At 35.3% G+C, this 12,909-nt stretch overlaps 11 non-coding genes across 11 annotated transcripts; all 11 read right to left on the reverse strand.

The window, feature by feature from the left end:
• Positions 1 to 381: 381 nt before the first annotated feature.
• On the reverse strand, positions 382 to 453 carry TRNAC-GCA (transfer RNA cysteine (anticodon GCA)). Its single transcript has one exon. It is a non-coding gene; the product is annotated as a tRNA-Cys (tRNA).
• A 1,808-nt stretch (positions 454 to 2,261) lies between these two features.
• TRNAC-GCA (transfer RNA cysteine (anticodon GCA)) lies at positions 2,262 to 2,333 on the reverse strand. The gene has a single exon. It is a non-coding gene; the product is annotated as a tRNA-Cys (tRNA).
• A 1,017-nt stretch (positions 2,334 to 3,350) lies between these two features.
• TRNAC-GCA (transfer RNA cysteine (anticodon GCA)) lies at positions 3,351 to 3,422 on the reverse strand. The gene has a single exon. It is a non-coding gene; the product is annotated as a tRNA-Cys (tRNA).
• A 1,017-nt stretch (positions 3,423 to 4,439) lies between these two features.
• On the reverse strand, positions 4,440 to 4,511 carry TRNAC-GCA (transfer RNA cysteine (anticodon GCA)). The gene has a single exon. It is a non-coding gene; the product is annotated as a tRNA-Cys (tRNA).
• An 880-nt stretch (positions 4,512 to 5,391) lies between these two features.
• On the reverse strand, positions 5,392 to 5,463 carry TRNAS-GGA (transfer RNA serine (anticodon GGA)). The gene has a single exon. It is a non-coding gene; the product is annotated as a tRNA-Ser (tRNA).
• Positions 5,464 to 6,344: 881 nt separating this feature from the next.
• Positions 6,345 to 6,416, reverse strand: TRNAS-GGA (transfer RNA serine (anticodon GGA)). The gene has a single exon. It is a non-coding gene; the product is annotated as a tRNA-Ser (tRNA).
• An 857-nt stretch (positions 6,417 to 7,273) lies between these two features.
• On the reverse strand, positions 7,274 to 7,345 carry TRNAC-GCA (transfer RNA cysteine (anticodon GCA)). Its single transcript has one exon. It is a non-coding gene; the product is annotated as a tRNA-Cys (tRNA).
• An 856-nt stretch (positions 7,346 to 8,201) lies between these two features.
• On the reverse strand, positions 8,202 to 8,273 carry TRNAC-GCA (transfer RNA cysteine (anticodon GCA)). The gene has a single exon. It is a non-coding gene; the product is annotated as a tRNA-Cys (tRNA).
• An 884-nt stretch (positions 8,274 to 9,157) lies between these two features.
• TRNAC-GCA (transfer RNA cysteine (anticodon GCA)) lies at positions 9,158 to 9,229 on the reverse strand. Its single transcript has one exon. It is a non-coding gene; the product is annotated as a tRNA-Cys (tRNA).
• Positions 9,230 to 11,037: 1,808 nt separating this feature from the next.
• TRNAC-GCA (transfer RNA cysteine (anticodon GCA)) lies at positions 11,038 to 11,109 on the reverse strand. Its single transcript has one exon. It is a non-coding gene; the product is annotated as a tRNA-Cys (tRNA).
• A 1,018-nt stretch (positions 11,110 to 12,127) lies between these two features.
• Positions 12,128 to 12,199, reverse strand: TRNAC-GCA (transfer RNA cysteine (anticodon GCA)). The gene has a single exon. It is a non-coding gene; the product is annotated as a tRNA-Cys (tRNA).
• Positions 12,200 to 12,909: the final 710 nt, after the last annotated feature.

A 12,909-nucleotide genomic window follows, 5' to 3' on the forward strand; every position in this document is an offset into this window, starting at 1 on the left:
AGGTGATAGAGTGGGTGACTGTATGGAACTTGTAGAACTAAGGACATCAGTGCACTTCTGGTCAGCTGTACAAATTAATACATTTCATTAAGGGCATATTATTGCTTTCCACCAAAGTTTTATAACATTCATATGAGCTTCCAATGGACTAATTCAAACTGATAATATCACCAGTAGAACTTGGGTGAATGTAAAACACAGCTTGTATCATATGAAGAAATCCTAAACAGTTTCATGGTGTTTACCCTATGTTTCAGGAGATGATCAGGAGTATTTCAAATGTAGAAATGTGTTGCTCATTACATAAAATGCTAAGATTGTAATCGTTTTCTTCAATTTATTTAATTAAAAAAATATTTCTACAGGTAAAACAGTTGAACAAGGGGGCACCCAGATTTGAACTAGGGAGCTCTTGATCTGCAGTCAAATGCTCTACCACTGAGCTATACCCCCAGTTCTGAAAAGTTCTCGTTTATTAAGTCAGTAATATGTACAAAGTGCAAGCAACATGCAATCACCATCAAAGCAATGCATTTTCAGCCACCAAACCCTCCTTATAAGTATATGGGGTGCAAAGGATGTCCTTTATCTGCCTTGGTAAAATACAGTGAGGTTTCCATTGCAAGAATTCATACATTTCGTATCACATGTAGATCTTGGAACATGGAAAAACATCTTTTGTCAAATGCATACATTCTGCAAAATGTAACTGCTTCTCTACTGCAGTTTGTTGATTTTGTGCTAAGAGCATAGTTAAACCCAATTGTTCATTGTTTTGTATATGAAATGATGATATATCCTATTGTTTCTTACAGTGCATTGGGTTGAAAAACATTTTAACAGGATCTATTGAAGAGGGTATATGGTTATGAAACAGGGACTTCTTGAACTACACTCCTACGCTCTACCACTGAGTTAAACCCTTGAATGTTGAAAACTGCCCTTTTTTAAAAAGGTGATAGAGTGGGTGACTGTATGGAACTGGTAGAACTAATGAAATCAGGGCACTTCTGGTCAGCTGTACACATTAATACATTTCATTAAGGGCATATTATTGGTTTCCACCACAGTTTTATAACATTCATATGAGCTTCCAATGGACTATTTCAAACTGATAATATCACCAGTAGAACTTGGGTGAATGTAAAACACAGCGTGTAGCATATGAAGAAATCCTAAACAGTTTCATGGTGTTTACCCTATGTTTCAGGAGATGATCAGGAGTATTTCAAATGTAGAAATGTGTTGCTCATTACATAAAATGCTAAGATTGTAAATGTTTTCTTCAATTTATTTAATTAAAACAAATTTCCACAGGTAAAACAGTTGAACAAGGGGGCACCCAGATTTGAACTAGGGACCTCTTGATCTCCATTCAAATGCTCTACCACTGAACTATTCACGCAGATCTGAAAATTTCGCCTTTATTAATTCTTTAATATGTACAAAGTGCAAACAACATGCAATCACCATCAGAGCAATGCATTTTCAGCCACCAAACCCTCCTTATAAGTATATGGGGTGCGAAGGATGTCCTTTATCTGCCTTGGTAAAATACAGTGAGGTTTCCATTGCAAGAATTCATACATTTCGTATCACACGTAGATCTTGGAACATGGAAAAAAAATCTTTTGTCAAATGCACAAATTCTGCAAAATGTAACTGCTTCTCTACTGCAGTTTGTTGATGTTGTGCTAAGAGCATAGTTGAACCCAATTGTTCATTGTTTTGTATATGAAATGATGATATATCCTATTGTTTCTTACAGTGCATTGGGTTGAAAAACATTTTAACTGTATCTATTGAAGAGGAAATATGGTTATGAAACAGGGACTTCTTGAACTACACTCCTACGCTCTACCACTGACATAAACCCTTGAATGTTGAAAACTGCCCTTTTTTAAAAAGGTGATAGAGTGGGTGACTGTATGGAACTTGTAGAACTAATGACATCAGTTCACTTCTTGTCAGCTGTACAAATTAATACATTTCATTAAGGGCATATTATTGGTTTCCACCACAGTTTTATAACATTCATATGAGCTTCCAATGGACTATTTCAAACTTATAATATCACCAGTAGAACTTGGGTGAATGTAAAACACAGCTTGTATCATATGAAGAAATCCTAAACCGTTTCTTGGTGTTTACCCTATGTTTCAGGAGATGATCAGGAGTATTTCAAATGTAGAAATGTGTTGCTCATTATATAAAATGCTAAGATTGTAAATGTTTTTTTCTACAGGTAAAACAGTTGAACAAGGGGGCACCCAGATTTGAACTAGGGACCTCTTGATCTGCAGTCAAATGCTCTACCACTGAGCTATACCCCCAATTCTGAAAGGTTTAACTTTATTAATTCAGTAATATGTACAAGGTGCAAGCAACATGCAATCACCATCAAAGCAATGCATTTTCAGCCACCAAACCCTCCTTATAAGTATATGGGGTGCAAAGGATGTCCTTTATCTGCCTTGGTAAAATACAGTGAGGTTTCCATTGCAAGAATTCATACATTTCGTATCACATGTAGATCTTGGAACATGGAAAAAAATCTTTGTCAAATGCACACATTCTGCAAAATGTAACTGCTTCTCTATTGCAGTTTGTTGATTGTGTGCTAAGAGCATAGTTAAACCCAATTGTTCATTGTTTTGTATATGAAATTATGATATATCCTATTGTTTCTTACAGTGCATTGGGTTGAAAAACATTTTAACAGGATCTAATGAAGAGGGTATATGGTTATGAAACATTTCATATACAAAACAATGGTTATGTTCATTGTTTTGTATATGAAATGATGATATATCCTATTGTTTCTTACAGTGCATTGGGTTGAAAAACATTTTAACAGGATCTATTGAAGAGGGTATATGGTTATGAAACAGGGACTTCTTGAACTACACTCCTACGCTCTACCACTGAGTTAAACCCTTGAATGCTGAAAACTGCCCTTTTTTTAAAAAAGGTGATAGAATGGGTGACTGTATGGAACTTGTAGAACTAAGGACATCAGTGCACTTCTGGTCAGCTGTACAAATTAATACATTTCATTAAGGGCATATTATTGCTTTCCACCAAAGTTTTATAACATTCATATGAGCATCCAATGGACTAATTCAAACTGATAATATCACCAGTAGAACTTGGGTGAATGTAAATCACAGCTTGTATCATATGAAGAAATCCTAAACAGTTTCATGGTGTTTACCCTATGTTTCAGGAGATGATCAGGAGTATTTCAAATGTAGAAATGTGTTGCTCATTACATAAAATGCTAAGATTGTAATCGTTTTCTTCAATTTATTTAATTAAAAAAATATTTCTACAGGTAAAACAGTTGAACAAGGGGGCACCCAGATTTGAACTAGGGACCTCTTGATCTGCAGTCAAATGCTCTACCACTGAGCTATACCCCCAATTCTGAAAAGTTCTCCTTTATTAAGTCAGTAATATGTACAAAGTGCAAGCAACATGCAATCACCATCAAAGCAATGCATTTTCAGCCACCAAACCCTCCTTATAAGTATATGGGGTGCAAAGGATGTCCTTTATCTGCCTTGGTAAAATACAGTGAGGTTTCCATTGCAAGAATTCATACATTTCGTATCACATGTAGATCTTGGAACATGGAAAAAAATCTTTGTCAAATGCACACATTCTGCAAAATGTAACTGCTTCTCTATTGCAGTTTGTTGATTGTGTGCTAAGAGCATAGTTAAACCCAATTGTTCATTGTTTTGTATATGAAATTATGATATATCCTATTGTTTCTTACAGTGCATTGGGTTGAAAAACATTTTAACAGGATCTAATGAAGAGGGTATATGGTTATGAAACATTTCATATACAAAACAATGGTTATGTTCATTGTTTTGTATATGAAATGATGATATATCCTATTGTTTCTTACAGTGCATTGGGTTGAAAAACATTTTAACAGGATCTATTGAAGAGGGTATATGGTTATGAAACAGGGACTTCTTGAACTACACTCCTACGCTCTACCACTGAGTTAAACCCTTGAATGCTGAAAACTGCCCTTTTTTTAAAAAAGGTGATAGAATGGGTGACTGTATGGAACTTGTAGAACTAAGGACATCAGTGCACTTCTGGTCAGCTGTACAAATTAATACATTTCATTAAGGGCATATTATTGCTTTCCACCAAAGTTTTATAACATTCATATGAGCTTCCAATGGACTAATTCAAACTGATAATATCACCAGTAGAACTTGGGTGAATGTAAAACACAGCTTGTATCATATGAAGAAATCCTAAACAGTTTCATGGTGTTTACCCTATGTTTCAGGAGATGATCAGGAGTATTTCAAATGTAGAAATGTGTTGCTCATTACATAAAATGCTAAGATTGTAATCGTTTTCTTCAATTTATTTAATTAAAAAAATATTTCTACAGGTAAAACAGTTGAACAAGGGGGCACCCAGATTTGAACTAGGGACCTCTTGATCTGCAGTCAAATGCTCTACCACTGAGCTATACCCCCAATTCTGAAAAGTTCTCCTTTATTAAGTCAGTAATATGTACAAAGTGCAAGCAACATGCAATCACCATCAAAGCAATGCATTTTCAGCCACCAAACCCTCCTTATAAGTATATGGGGTGCAAAGGATGTCCTTTATCTGCCTTGGTAAAATACAGTGAGGTTTCCATTGCAAGAATTCATACATTTCGTATCACATGTAGATCTTGGAACTTGGAAAAAAATATTTTGTCAAAAGCATACATTCTGCAAAATGTAACTGCTTCTCTACTGCAGTTTGTTGATTTTGTGCTAAGAGCATAGTTAAACCCAATTGTTCATTGTTTTGTATATGAAATGATGATATATCCTATTGTTTCTTACAGTGCATTGGGTTGAAAAACATTTTAACAGGATCTATTGAAGAGGGTATATGGTTATGAAACAGGGACTTCTTGAACTACACTCCTACGCTCTACCACTGAGTTAAACCCTTGAATGTTGAAAACTGCCCTTTTTTAAAAAGGTGATAGAGTGGGTGACTGTATGGAACTTGTAGAACTAATGAAATCAGTGCACTTCTGGTCAGCTGTACAAATTAATACATTTCATTAAGGGCATATTATTGGTTTCCACCACAGTTTTATAACATTCATATGAGCTTCCAATGGACTATTTCAAACTGATAATATCACCAGTAGAACTTGGGTGAATGTAAAACACAGCTTGTAGCATATGAAGAAATCCTAAACAGTTTCATGGTGTTTACCCTATGTTTCAGGAGATGATCAGGAGTATTTCAAATGTAGAAATGTGTTGCTCATTACATAAAATGCTAAGATTGTAAATGTTTTCTTCAATTTATTTAATTAAAACAAATTTCCACAGGTAAAACAGTTGAACAAGGGGGCACCCAGATTTGAACTAGGGACCTCTTGATCTCCATTCAAAGGCTCTACCACTGAACTATTCCCCCAGATCTGAAAATTTTGCCTTTATTAATTCTGTAATATGTACAAAGTGCAAACAACATGCAATCACCATCAGAGCAATGCATTTTCAGCCACCAAACCCTCCTTATAAGTATATGGGGTGCGAAGGATGTCCTTTATCTGCCTTGGTAAAATACAGTGAGGTTTCCATTGCAAGAATTCATACATTTCGTATCACACGTAGATCTTGGAACATGGAAAAAAAATCTTTATTCAAATGCACAAATTCTGCAAAATGTAACTGCTTCTCTACTGCAGTTTGTTGATGTTGTGCTAAGAGCATAGTTGAACCCAATTGTTCATTGTTTTGTATATGAAATGATGATATGTCCTATTGTTTCTTACAGTGCATTGGGTTGAAAAACATTTTAACTGTATCTATTGAAGAGGGTATATGGTTATGAAACAGGGACTTCTTGAACTACACTCCTACGCTCTACCACTGACATAAACCCTTGAATGTTGAAAACTGCCCTTTTTTAAAAAGGTGATAGAGTGGGTGACTGTATGGAACTTGTAGAACTAATGACATCAGTGCACTTCTTGTCAGCTGTACAAATTAATACATTTCATTAAGGGCATATTATTGGTTTCCACCACAGTTTTATAACATTCATATGAGCTTCCAATGGACTATTTCAAACTGATAATATCACCAGTAGAACTTGGGTGAATGTAAAACACAGCTTGTAGCATATGAAGAAATCCTAAACAGTTTCATGGTGTTTACCCTATGTTTCAGGAGATGATCAGGAGTATTTCAAATGTAGAAATGTGTTGCTCATTACATAAAATGCTAAGATTGTAAATGTTTTCTTCAATTTATTTAATTAAAACAAATTTCCACAGGTAAAACAGTTGAACAAGGGGGCACCCAGATTTGAACTAGGGACCTCTTGATCTCCATTCAAATGCTCTACCACTGAACTATTCCCCCAGATCTGAAAATTTTGCCTTTATTAATTCTGTAATATGTACAAAGTGCAAACAACATGCAATCACCATCAGAGCAATGCATTTTCAGCCACCAAACCCTCCTTATAAGTATATGGGGTGCGAAGGATGTCCTTTATCTGCCTTGGTAAAATACAGTGAGGTTTCCATTGCAAGAATTCATACATTTCGTATCACACGTAGATCTTGGAACATGGAAAAAAAATCTTTATTCAAATGCACAAATTCTGCAAAATGTAACTGCTTCTCTACTGCAGTTTGTTGATGTTGTGCTAAGAGCATAGTTGAACCCAATTGTTCATTGTTTTGTATATGAAATGATGATATATCCTATTGTTTCTTACAGTGCATTGGGTTGAAAAACATTTTAACTGTATCTATTGAAGAGGGTATATGGTTATGAAACAGGGACTTCTTGAACTACACTCCTACGCTGTACCACTGACATAAACCCTTGAATGTTGAAAACTGCCCTTTTTTAAAAAGGTGATAGAGTGGGTGACTGTATGGAACTTGTAGAACTAATGACATCAGTGCACTTCTTGTCAGCTGTACAAATTAATACATTTCATTAAGGGCATATTATTGGTTTCCACCAACGTTTTATAACATTCATATGAGCTTCCAATGGACTATTTCAAACTGATAATATCACCAGTAGAACTTGGGTGAATGTAAAACACAGCTTGTATCATATGAAGAAATCCTAAACCGTTTCTTGGTGTTTACCCTATGTTTCAGGAGATGATCAGGAGTATTTCAAATGTAGAAATGTGTTTCTCATTATATAAAATGCTAAGATTGTAAATGTTTTTTTTCTACAGGTAAAACAGTTGAACAAGGGGGCACCCAGATTTGAACTAGGGACCTCTTGATCTGCAGTCAAATGCTCTACCACTGAGCTATACCCCCAATTCTGAAAGGTTTAACTTTATTAATTCAGTAATATGTACAAAGTGCAAACAACATGCAATCACCATCAGAGCAATGCATTTTCAGCCACCAAACCCTCCTTATAAGTATATGGGGTGCGAAGGATGTCCTTTATCTGCCTTGGTAAAATACAGTGAGGTTTCCATTGCAAGAATTCATACATTTCGTATCACACGTAGATCTTGGATCATGGAAAAAAAATCTTTTGTCAAATGCACAAATTCTGCAAAATGTAACTGCTTCTCTATTGCAGTTTGTTGATTGTGTGCTAAGAGCATAGTTAAACCCAATTGTTCATTGTTTTGTATATGAAATGATGATATATCCTATTTTTTCTTACAGTGCATTGGGTTGAAAAACATTTTAACTGTATCTATTGAATAGGGTATATGGTTATGAAACAGGGACTTCTTGAACTACACTCCTACGCTCTACCACTGACATAAACCCTTGAATGTTGAAAACTGTCATTTTTTAAAAAGGTGATAGAGTGGGTGACTGTATGGAACTTGTAGAACTAATGACATCAGTGCAGTTCTGGTCAGCTGTACAAATTAATACATTTCATTAAGGGCATATTATTGGTTTCCACCACAGTTTTATAACATTCATATGAGCTTCCAATGGACTATTTCAAACTGATAATATCACCAGTAGAACTTGGGTGAATGTAAAACACAGCTTGTATCATATGAAGAAATCCTAAACAGTTTCATGGTGTTTACCCTATGTTTCAGGAGATGATCAGGAGTATTTCTAATGTAGAAATGTGTTGCTCATTACATCAAATGCTAAGATTGTAAATGTTTTTTTCTACAGGTAAAAAAGTTGAACAAGGGGGCACCCAGATTTGAACTAGGGACCTCTTGATCTGCAGTCAAATGCTCTACCACTGAGCTATACCCCCAGTTCTGAAAGATTTAACTTTATTAGTTCTGTAATATGTACAAAGTGCAAGCAACATGCAATCACCATCAAAGCAATGCATGTTCAGCCACCAAACCCTCCTTATAAGTATAAGGGGTACACAAGATGTCCTGTATCTGCCTTGGTACAATACAGTGAGGTTTCCATTGCAAGAATTCAAACATTTCGTATCACATATAGATCTTGGAACATGAAAAAAAAAAACTTTTGTCAAATGCACAAATTCTGCAAAACGTAACTGCTGCTCTACTGCAGTTTGTTGATTTTGTGCTAAGCGAATAGTTAAACCCAATTGTTCATTGTTTTGTATATGAAATGATGATATATCCTATTGGTTCTTATAGTGCATTGGGTTGAAAAACATTTTAACAGGATCTATTGAAGAGGGTATATGGTTATGAAACAGGGACTTCTTGAACTACACTCCTACGCTCTACCACTGAGTTAAACCCTTGAATGCTGAAAACTGCCCTTTTTTTAAAAAAGGTGATAGAGTGGGTGACTGTATGGAACTTGTAGAACTAAGGACATCAGTGCACTTCTGGTCAGCTGTACAAATTAATACATTTCATTAAGGGCATATTATTGCTTTCCACCAAAGTTTTATAACATTCATATGAGCTTCCAATGGACTAATTCAAACTGATAATATCACCAGTAGAACTTGGGTGAATGTAAAACACAGCTTGTATCATATGAAGAAATCCTAAACAGTTTCATGGTGTTTACCCTATGTTTCAGGAGATGATCAGGAGTATTTCAAATGTAGAAAGGTGTTGCTCATTACATAAAATGCTAAGATTGTAATCGTTTTCTTCAATTTATTTAATTAAAAAATATTTCTACAGGTAAAACAGTTGAACAAGGGGGCACCCAGATTTGAACTAGGGACCTCTTGATCTGCAGTCAAATGCTCTACCACTGAGCTATACCCCCAATTCTGAAAAGTTCTCCTTTATTAAGTCAGTAATATGTACAAAGTGCAAGCAACATGCAATCACCATCAAAGCAATGCATTTTCAGCCACCAAACCCTCCGTATAAGTATATGGGGTGCAAAGGATGTCCTTTATCTGCCTTGGTAAAATACAGTGAGGTTTCCATTGCAAGAATTCATACATTTCGTATCACATGTAGATCTTGGAACATGGAAAAAAATATTTTGTCAAAAGCATACATTCTGCAAAATGTAACTGCTTCTCTACTGCAGTTTGTTGATTTTGTGTTAAGAGCATAGTTAAACCCAATTGTTCATTGTTTTGTATATGAAATGATGATATATCCTATTGTTTCTTACAGTGCATTGGGTTGAAAAACATTTTAACAGGATCTATTGAAGAGGGTATATGGTTATGAAACAGGGACTTCTTGAACTACACTCCTACGCTCTACCACTGAGTTAAACCCTTGAATGTTGAAAACTGCCCTTTTTTAAAAAGGTGATAGAGTGGGTGACTGTATGGAACTTGTAGAACTAATGTAATCAGTGCACTTCTGGTCAGCTGTACAAATTAATACATTTCATTAAGGGCATATTATTGGTTTCCACCACAGTTTTATAACATTCATATGAGCTTCCAATGGACTATTTCAAACTGATAATATCACCAGTAGAACTTGGGTGAATGTAAAACACAGCGTGTAGCATATGAAGAAATCCTAAACAGTTTCATGGTGTTTACCCTATGTTTCAGGAGATGATCAGGAGTATTTCAAATGTAGAAATGTGTTGCTCATTACATAAAATGCTAAGATTGTAAATGTTTTCTTCAATTTATTTAATTAAAACAAATTTCCACAGGTAAAACAGTTAAACAAGGGGGCACCCAGATTTGAACTAGGGACCTCTTGATCTCCATTCAAATGCTCTACCACTGAACTATTCACGCAGATCTGAAAATTTCGCCTTTATTAATTCTTTAATATGTACAAAGTGCAAACAACATGCAATCACCATCAGAGCAATGCATTTTCAGCCACCAAACCCTCCTTATAAGTATATGGGGTGCGAAGGATGTCCTTTATCTGCCTTGGTAAAATACAGTGAGGTTTCCATTGCAAGAATTCATACATTTCGTATCACACGTAGATCTTGGAACATGGAAAAAAAATCTTTTGTCAAATGCACAAATTCTGCAAAATGTAACTGCTTCTCTACTGCAGTTTGTTGATGTTGTGCTAAGAGCATAGTTGAACCCAATTGTTCATTGTTTTGTATATGAAATGATGATATATCCTATTGTTTCTTACAGTGCATTGGGTTGAAAAACATTTTAACTGTATCTATTGAAGAGGAAATATGGTTATGAAACAGGGACTTCTTGAACTACACTCCTACGCTCTACCACTGACATAAACCCTTGAATGTTGAAAACTGCCCTTTTTTAAAAAGGTGATAGAGTGGGTGACTGTATGGAACTTGTAGAACTAATGACATCAGTTCACTTCTTGTCAGCTGTACAAATTAATACATTTCATTAAGGGCATATTATTGGTTTCCACCACAGTTTTATAACATTCATATGAGCTTCCAATGGACTATTTCAAACTTATAATATCACCAGTAGAACTTGGGTGAATGTAAAACACAGCTTGTATCATATGAAGAAATCCTAAACCGTTTCTTGGTGTTTACCCTATGTTTCAGGAGATGATCAGGAGTATTTCAAATGTAGAAATGTGTTGCTCATTATATAAAATGCTAAGATTGTAAATGTTTTTTTCTACAGGTAAAACAGTTGAACAAGGGGGCACCCAGATTTGAACTAGGGACCTCTTGATCTGCAGTCAAATGCTCTACCACTGAGCTATACCCCCAATTCTGAAAGGTTTAACTTTATTAATTCAGTAATATGTACAAGGTGCAAGCAACATGCAATCACCATCAAAGCAATGCATTTTCAGCCACCAAACCCTCCTTATAAGTATATGGGGTGCAAAGGATGTCCTTTATCTGCCTTGGTAAAATACAGTGAGGTTTCCATTGCAAGAATTCATACATTTCGTATCACATGTAGATCTTGGAACATGGAAAAAAATCTTTGTCAAATGCACACATTCTGCAAAATGTAACTGCTTCTCTATTGCAGTTTGTTGATTGTGTGCTAAGAGCATAGTTAAACCCAATTGTTCATTGTTTTGTATATGAAATTATGATATATCCTATTGTTTCTTACAGTGCATTGGGTTGAAAAACATTTTAACAGGATCTAATGAAGAGGGTATATGGTTATGAAACATTTCATATACAAAACAATGGTTATGTTCATTGTTTTGTATATGAAATGATGATATATCCTATTGTTTCTTACAGTGCATTGGGTTGAAAAACATTTTAACAGGATCTATTGAAGAGGGTATATGGTTATGAAACAGGGACTTCTTGAACTACACTCCTACGCTCTACCACTGAGTTAAACCCTTGAATGCTGAAAACTGCCCTTTTTTTTAAAAAAGGTGATAGAATGGGTGACTGTATGGAACTTGTAGAACTAAGGACATCAGTGCACTTCTGGTCAGCTGTACAAATTAATACATTTCATTAAGGGCATATTATTGCTTTCCACCAAAGTTTTATAACATTCATATGAGCTTCCAATGGACTAATTCAAACTGATAATATCACCAGTAGAACTTGGGTGAATGTAAAACACAGCTTGTATCATATGAAGAAATCCTAAACAGTTTCATGGTGTTTACCCTATGTTTCAGGAGATGATCAGGAGTATTTCAAATGTAGAAATGTGTTGCTCATTACATAAAATGCTAAGATTGTAATCGTTTTCTTCAATTTATTTAATTAAAAAAATATTTCTACAGGTAAAACAGTTGAACAAGGGGGCACCCAGATTTGAACTAGGGACCTCTTGATCTGCAGTCAAATGCTCTACCACTGAGCTATACCCCCAATTCCGAAAAGTTCTCCTTTATTAAGTCAGTAATATGTACAAAGTGCAAGCAACATGCAATCACCATCAAAGCAATGCATTTTCAGCCACCAAACCCTCCTTATAAGTATATGGGGTGCAAAGGATGTCCTTTATCTGCCTTGGTAAAATACAGTGAGGTTTCCATTGCAAGAATTCCTACATTTCGTATCACATGTAGATCTTGGAACTTGGAAAAAAATATTTTGTCAAAAGCATACATTCTGCAAAATGTAACTGCTTCTCTACTGCAGTTTGTTGATTTTGTGCTAAGAGCATAGTTAAACCCAATTGTTCATTGTTTTGTATATGAAATGATGATATATCCTATTGTTTCTTACAGTGCATTGGGTTGAAAAACATTTTAACAGGATCTATTGAAGAGGGTATATGGTTATGAAACAGGGACTTCTTGAACTACACTCCTACGCTCTACCACTGAGTTAAACCCTTGAATGTTGAAAACTGCCCTTTTTTAAAAAGGTGATAGAGTGGGTGACTGTATGGAACTTGTAGAACTAATGAAATCAGTGCACTTCTGGTCAGCTGTACAAATTAATACATTTCATTAAGGGCATATTATTGGTTTCCACCACAGTTTTATAACATTCATATGAGCTTCCAATGGACTATTTCAAACTGATAATATCACCAGTAGAACTTGGGTGAATGTAAAACACAGCTTGTAGCA

Source organism: Ambystoma mexicanum, unplaced genomic scaffold, assembly GCF_040938575.1.
Source record: "Ambystoma mexicanum isolate Mex_15411 unplaced genomic scaffold, UKY_AmexF1_1 Mex_scaf84, whole genome shotgun sequence".
NCBI lineage: Eukaryota > Metazoa > Chordata > Amphibia > Caudata > Ambystomatidae > Ambystoma > Ambystoma mexicanum.